The sequence below is a fragment of the Setaria italica genome, chromosome VI (assembly GCF_000263155.2).
Source record: "Setaria italica strain Yugu1 chromosome VI, Setaria_italica_v2.0, whole genome shotgun sequence".
Classification (NCBI taxonomy): domain Eukaryota; kingdom Viridiplantae; phylum Streptophyta; class Magnoliopsida; order Poales; family Poaceae; genus Setaria; species Setaria italica.
In genome coordinates this window covers 8,509,742-8,517,867 of record NC_028455.1, presented here as the reverse complement: position 1 = coordinate 8,517,867, position 8,126 = coordinate 8,509,742, and the positions used below count along the sequence as shown (strand labels likewise).

The 8,126-nt window shown below is 45.4% G+C and overlaps 1 pseudogene; it reads left to right on the top strand.

Moving 5' to 3' along the window:
- Positions 1–952: 952 nt before the first annotated feature.
- LOC111257612 lies at positions 953–4,254 on the top strand (annotated as a pseudogene).
- Positions 4,255–8,126: the final 3,872 nt, after the last annotated feature.

Below are 8,126 nucleotides of genomic sequence, written 5' to 3'. Positions count from 1 at the left end.
AATCCCGTGATCCTTATACGGCAGTTCTTCCTGGTTATACGCGGTAGAAATTTTGATTTGCGCTAGCGTAGCCTACCTCGTATCCCAACAGCCGCCCAGCTGAGGACATCCTCGCGAAATGAACACGGTCTTCAAGTTCAACAACTTCTGTAGTGGTAAGGAAAGAATTTTTGTACATAGATGACTTCTGCTACTTGTTGAACTTGCATACCGTGTTCATCTCTCCGAGGATGTTTTCCGCCGAGCAGCAACGCATGTCAAGAAGGAGGTTCGATTCTAAGAGAAAGAGTGGATACGGACATCGTGACCGTGTCCCCTTTTCCGTAGCATCTAACCTCTTTCATGATGAATACCGGTGCCGCCCAGTTGAGGACATCCTCGCGAGATGATCACGGTCTTCAAGTTGAACAACCTATGCAGTGTTAAGATAATAATTTTTGTACATAGATGGCTTCTGCTACTGGAGGAAGTGGCGATGGTGGGGGCGATCGTGGTTCCTATTATGGCAAGGTTCCAATCATAGTTGGCCCTCAGCATAAGACGAAGAAAAAGAGCGCGCTGGAAAAAGCAATGCTTCGTTATTTGTAGCAACGTCATGAAGAAGCTGTTGCCGCGGGTTAGGAACCTCCTTTTGGTGGTCGTTATGCTCCACCCTCAGTCCCGGGTGTTTCATGTCCACTTAGTACTACCGTTTCAGGCGGCACAAATAAACCTAAGGATGAGGTTGGGTCAGCGGAACATTCGTCTTCACCGTCCAAGGATGCTTAAAGTCCTCCTTGATAATAACCAGTGGATGGCTTGTTGTATTGTATCATGTTGTTTGGGACTTTAATTTAAATATGTGTATTTGGATCTTCATGTTGTTTGGATCTTTAATCGATTTTCACGCGTAATCCATTGTCAAGTGTAATCCATTTTCATGCGTAATACGATGCAGATGGACCGGCAATGGATGTATAATGCAGACAGGCGGAGCAAGGCGTTTATTGATGGATTGCATTATTTTCTCGAAGTGGCAAAAGCGAACAAGCCAGAGAATGGGTTCGTATGTTGTCCATGCTTCCAATGCAATAATAGGAAGGAGTATTCAAAGGATTCCTGGGGGACTATTCACAGCCACTTGTTTAAATACGGTTTCATGCCTAACTATTTGGTTTGGACCAAGCACGGTGAACTAGAGGTTGTAATGGAAGATGGCGAGGAGGAGGAGGAAGATGATACCATTCCGGACTGGGTTGCAGGCCAAGCTTTTGCAGGTACTACAATGGGCGAGGCTGATGAAGATGAGTTTGCAGAAAATGACCCTACTGATGACCTTGGTCAGGTGATACGAGATGCATACAGAGATTGCGAAACTGAGAAGGAAGCAGCAAAGTTGCAGCGCATGATAGATGATCACCAAAAATTGTTGTACCCAGGTTGCCAGCAGGGCCATAAAAAACTAGGTACGACACTAGAATTTGTGCAATGGAAGGCAAAAAATGGTGTGTCCGAAAAGGCATTTCAGGGGATGTTGAACATTGTCAAGAAGATTCTCCCCGAGAATAATGAATTACCGTCCACAACATATGAAGCTAAATAGATTATTTGCCCTCTCGGATTGGATGTTCAGAAGATACACGCATGCCCTAATGACTGTATCCTCTATCGTGGTGATGAATACGAGAAATTGGATGCTTGTCCCGTCTGCGAAGCCCTGCGGTATAAGATCAGGCGAGATGATCCTGGTGATGTCGAGGGGCAGTCTCCCAAGAAGAGAGTTCCCGCGCAGGTGATGTGGTATTTCCCTATAATACCACGCTTGAAGCGCTTGTTCAGGAACAAGGCGAATGCTAAGTTGATGCGATAGCACAAAGAAGACCGTAAGGAAGATGAGATGCTGAGACACCCCGCAGATGGGGCACAGTGGAGATCAATTGATAGAACATTCCTAGACTTTGAAAGTGAAGCAAGGAACATAAGGTTTGGTTTAAGCACTGATGGATTCAATCCATTCGGTGAGTTGAGTAGTGGCCATAGTACTTGGCCTGTGACCCTTTGTATGTTCAACCTTCCTCCTTGGCTGTGCATGAAGCGGAAGTTCATTATGATGCCGGCGCTTATCCAAGGCCCAAAACAACCCGGCAACGACATTGACGTGTACCTAAGGCCGTTGGTTGATGACCTTTTACAGCTCTGGAAGGAAGAAGGTGTACGTGTGTGGGATGAGGATAGACAAGAGATCTTTAATCTACGAGCACTGTTGTTTGTAACCATCAACGATTGGCCTACATTGAGTAACCTTTCAGGACAGACAAATAAGGGATATCGGGCATGCACCCACTGTTTAGACGACACAGACAGCATGTACTTGAAGCACTGTAAGAAGGTCGTCTATATGGGTCATCGTCGATTTCTCCCTGCTCACCACCAGCTGAGAAAGAGCGGGATGCATTTCAAAGGGGCGCCAGACCATCGTAAAAAACCTGCACACCGTAATGGAAAGCGTGTGTTCGAGATGATGAAGGATGTATATGTAGTCTTCGGAAAGGGACTTGGTAGCCAACCTGTTCCGAACGACGATAACGGACATGCACCCATGTGGAAGAAAAAGTCAATATTTTGGGAGCTACCTTATTGGGAAATCCTAGAGGTTCGCAACGCAATAGACGTGATGCACCTGACGAAGAATCTTTGCGTGAACGTGCTAGGCTTCATGGGTGTTTATGGAACCTCAAAAGATACATTGGAAGCACGACAGGACCTGAAAGCCATGAGGCAACGAGATGACCTACATCTGAAAAAGAGAGATAATGGACAGCACTACTTACATCCTGCCAGTTACACTCTCAGCAAGGAAGAGAAGGATAGCATGTTTGAATGCTTGAATAGTATGAAGGTCCCGTCTGGGTACTCCTCAAATATAAAGGGAATAATAAATATGAAACAAAAGAAGTTTACAAATCTCAAGGCTCATGACTGCCACATGTTGATGACCCAGTTGCTTCCGGTTGCACTGAGGGGTGTTCTACCAGAAAATGTCCGGTTGCCGCTCGTAAAGCTATGCGTGTTTCTCAATGCGATTTCGCAGAAGGCAATCGATTCATCCAAGCTATCAAAGCTACAGAACGATGTGGTGCAATGTCTTGTCAGTTTTGAATTGTTATTTCCACCATCCTTCTTCAATATTATGACGCACTTACTGGTTCACCTAGTAAAAGAGATTGGTATTCTCGGACCTGTATACCTGCACAATATGTGGCTTTCGAGAGGTTCATGGCAGTCCTAAAAAACTATGTTCTTAATCGTGCCCGTCCAGAAGGAAGCATCGCCAAGGGATATGGAACAGAGGAGGTGATCGAGTTTTGTGTTGATTTTATTGATTCAATTGACTCGATTAGGGTTCCAACTTCACGCCACGAGGGGAGGCTCTGAGGAATGGGCACCCTTGGAAGGAAATCAAGTTTGAGCAATGATACTGATTTGTTCGACAAGGCACACTACACTGTTCTACAACAGTCATCCTTTGTGTCTCCGTATATCGGGCAGCACAGGCAGATGGTAGCTTCCAAAAACCCGACCAAATCCGATGCTTGGCTTACCCGTCATCACATGGAAACTTTTCCCTCCTGGTTGCGCCAACAACTTATGGGTAACTCTGAGATTCACCCACAGCTTGCCTGGTTAGCTAGGGGACCTGCTACCACAATCGTCAAATTCCAAGGCTATGAGATAAATAGTTACACATTTTACACGAGAGCCCAGAACTAGAAAAGCACGAACCAGAATAGTGGTGTCCGCATAGATGCCATGGACAGAAATAATAGCAAGAAGTCGTATTATGGTTTCATACAGGAGATATGGGAACTCGAATACGGACCGCTGTACATCCCTCTATTTCTTTGCAATTGGGTGAAGCTAACTGCCATCACCAAAGATTAGTACGGAATGACAATAGTAGACCTGAGCAAGACTGGATACAGTGATGACCCATTCGTACTTGCCAATGATGTGCATCAGGTGTTCTATGTGAAGGACATGTGCAGCAAACCCAAGAGGAATCCAGAAGAGACATGGGAGCCAAAGTGCCACATAGTTCTTCCAGGTAAAAGAAAAATCATGGGAGTCGAGGATAAAACAGACCAATCAGATGATTATGATCAGTTTGATGGCATGCCTCCATTCGCCGTTGAAGTTGATCCAAGCATCCTGCTATCCAAAGAAGAGGCTCCGTACTTACGCCGCGATCATGATCAAGGAACTTTCGTGAAGAAGAAATTTTACAACGTTGTATTGTAATGCGTTAAATGTACATGACCTTTGTGTATTAATTGATACAATTTGTAATTTACCCTATGTATGATTTCATGTGTTATTAAATTTGTTCGGTGAAAATTTTTTAGATAAACATGAACATTGTTAACCACATACTAACATGGATTTTTCTGCGCATTGACATAATTTAATTGAATAATTTCTTGATCACAGCAATGCAGTAAAATAAATATTTTACAGGCTAAATGAACTGGTATAGAATTAATGATTAATTCATACTTATTGTCAATTTACTCGTTAATTAAATATATTTTTGCATGTACAAAATCTGTGAAGGTTTTGTTTTTCATCCTAAAATGCAGTGAAAAGGTAAAATAAAATCCATTTCCAAAAAACAGGCGGGAGAAGAAAAATAGGAAAAAAGACCTTTTGTCTCGGGTGCTAACAGCAACCGGGACAAAAGGCCCCCCTTTTATCCCGGTTGCCGGGATAAAAGGGTACGTTTCGTCTCCCGCCCGAACGTACCCTTTTATCCCGGTTGCCAACTGCAACCGGGATAAAAGGCCCCCATTTTATCCCGGTTGGTGACGGGACCCGGGATAAAAGGGTACGCTGCCAGCGCCATTACGAACCGGGATAAACCGGGGGGGGGGGGTTAAAAGGCACTGTACTCCCTTCTACCCCCCGCCAGTTACACACTTAGCCAAATTTTCGCCAAGTCCCGCGCGTTCTCCGCCGTCGCCGCCCGTCCGCCTGTTGGAGGTATGCCCTAGAGGCAATCATAGAGATGATATTCCATTTGTATCCATGATTTGTATATTGTGTTCATTGAATATCCATTAAAGGCTACTTGAATTGATTTGCAATTATGTGAATTGTATGTGAAACTCTTTACTTGTATGGTTATTCTAAAGTTGTCCCTAGTCGGAGTTCATGTGAGGACACACATGAATATTAGACTAGCACATGTATTAGTTGATGACTATGTTTCAAAAGTCATGGACATGGAGATGTTGAACTGATAATGTGGACACATGTGGAGACATGTGTTAGGACTGACCCAACACGAGAAGTAGTTCTCTCTTTAAACAACATATACGCTTTGTCCTTAGACCTGAGATTGTCACATGTATTCTAGATGTGGATCGACCTACTTAGGGGCTATCAAACGCTACGCCGTAACAGGGTAGTTATAAAGGTAGCTTTCGGGTTTGTCAAGAAGCATGCTATGAGACATGGTCAATCAAGAAGGGATTTGCCCCTCTCTGATTGAGAGTGATATCTCTGGGCCCCTCGAGTGATCGGATCTGAAAATGCATGGCCATGCTACGTACGGTTAAGAGTTAACCTACAAAGGGATTCCGAATCACAGGATCGAGAAAGAGCGGTCGGCTTGAAGCTAGACCAAATATCGTGAGGCAAAGGGAATAGCATGTATATTATGTTGTGATGGTTCGTCTGATATGATCTTCGTGTGCGTATAGGAGTTGGCACGTCTTGCTAGAGGCCGCTACCGACTATTGGGCCGAGTAGGAGTACTCGGGCCATGTCTATACGTATCCGAACCCAAAGGGTCGCACACTTAAGGGGCTGGAAGCCCAATTCGGATTTGATCCGAGTTGGATTAGGTTTAGGAGTACTAATGGGCCTCGGATCCAGAAGCCCATCAGGAACCCCTATAAATAGAGGGGTGGGGGCGCCCTAGGGTTTTACACCTTTTGGCGAAACACTTCTGCCGCGCCTCCCACGCCCTCGCCTGTTGCAACTCGCGGATCTAGCAATCCGGCTTGCGACGCTTCCTCCCTGCACGTGTGGATACCTTGGAGGTGTTGCGCCTGCAGCACTTGGACGAGCCATCGACGAGCCGCCGACGAGCCACGACGAGCCGACGACGAGCCGCGGCACCGGAGGCGATCTTGCTGTGCACGTGGACGAGCTGCTGAGGAGCTGCTGGACGTGATCGACTACGTACGACTACGTTGATCGACTACGTACGACTGCGTGATCGTCTTCACTGCACCGACGCATATCTACATCTTCCGCACCAGTAGTGCGTCGAGTGGTAATCCCGTGATCCTTATACGGCAGTTCTTCCTGGTTATACGCGGTAGAAATTTTTATTTGCGCTAGCGTAGCCTACCTCGTATCCCTACAGTGGTATCAAGAGCCTTAGCTGCTTAGTTTTGGATTCGGGATGTGTGCATATGGAGATATGCGAGTTCTCTGTTTGATCTATGTCCTGATTTCGTGCCCTTGCTGCAATGGTAGTGTAACGACATACTCCTACCGGTCGGTTTCCGCCATCGGAGTTAAGTGATACACGTAAATCCAGTTGCAGTGAGGGAAGATCAATATGATTGGTCAAATCGAGATCCAGGGTCATACGCCAGGCGCATTAGATGTGCAATAGTAGATGTGATCTACTGCCGGGGTCGGGATTTTGCCGTATGCGCATGCTTCGGTAAATCAGCCGTAACTTTTCGGTACGATCTCGGATCGGGGCGATTTCTATACGAAAATTGATCTACAGAAAAAGTTACACGTGAATTTCAACGGCTTTGCCGTTTTCGGCGAAATTAGATTTGCCAAATTCGGCTTGGAAGATGGAGTTTCGGGCCTCCGAAGTTTGGAACGTTAGGACGCCTAACTCTATTTTGCAGGATGTATGTATGTATCTTGTGATCAGTATGGCCCCCTTGTGTATGTGATGCATGTGTGTAACTAATTCGTGACCTGCGTGTCGCGCGTACGGCAACACGGCAGGAGCCATATGTGTTGTCACTTTATTGTAATTAATGGTCTGCATACCAATCTGTGATGATCCAAGCAACTATGTAATCTTCATTACTAGATTCTTTACTAGCTATTAGGCGTAATAGCATGCTCTAGTTCTTGGAGGACTCATCACCAGGAGGATGGCGCACATGGAACATGGAGATGGAGATCACCATGGTGAACAGGTTCTATGGAGATGGAGATCACCATAAGAAAAACGGGCCATACTGTGTCACAACTGTGTGAATGCTATTCTGTTTATGTTTTACTTTCTGCATGCTGTGATGTTAGAAGTAGAACGATCCCTCACAAGTTTAAGTTAGTATGCCCTCCCAACTAAAACTTGCGCCGTCCCATGTCTTGTACAATTAGTGGTGGGTCTATGAAATTAGGGTGCCACTAGTTTTCCTTGACTAGACGGGTTTGTGTCGGACACTTACACGCATAAGGGTTGGTTAACTTAACGAGGTCATCTTAACAGTTAAGGACCTTGGGGCATAAAGGTTGGGCGCCGAGACATAGAGATGTCACCCAACAACAGGAGTCATATGTGATATGATTAGCAAAAGTTGCTTACCGACCTACCTCGTTTGCTAGCGGTGATGCTAAAGCTCACTAGTAGACTTGTTAGTTGTGGATCCTGAATCACTAAGTTTCAATAGAGGGATATTGATTTTAGTGGGAGTAGATTCTGTTAAAATAGTTTAATGTAATTTGCTCTATCATGGATACGTTTGTCTTAGTGTATTTTGCATTACGTTTGTTGTAGATTAAATGGCACCTAGCAACACCACCACATCGTTTGCTTTGCGTTCGGTCCTTGAGAAGGACAAGTCGAATGGAACAAACTACTCGGATTGGATCCGCAACCTGAGAATTGTTCTCAGGGCTGAGAAAAAGGAAGATGTTCTAGACAACCCACTACCAGAAGAACCTGCTGAGGATGCACCCGCCGCTGCTAAGAATGCTTACAAGAAAGCATGTGATGCTAACCTCGAAGTAAGCTGCCTTATGCTTGCTTGCATGGAACCCGAGCTGCAGATGCAGTTCGAAACAAACCATGAGGCGCACGATATGATCGTGGCGCTTAGAGACAT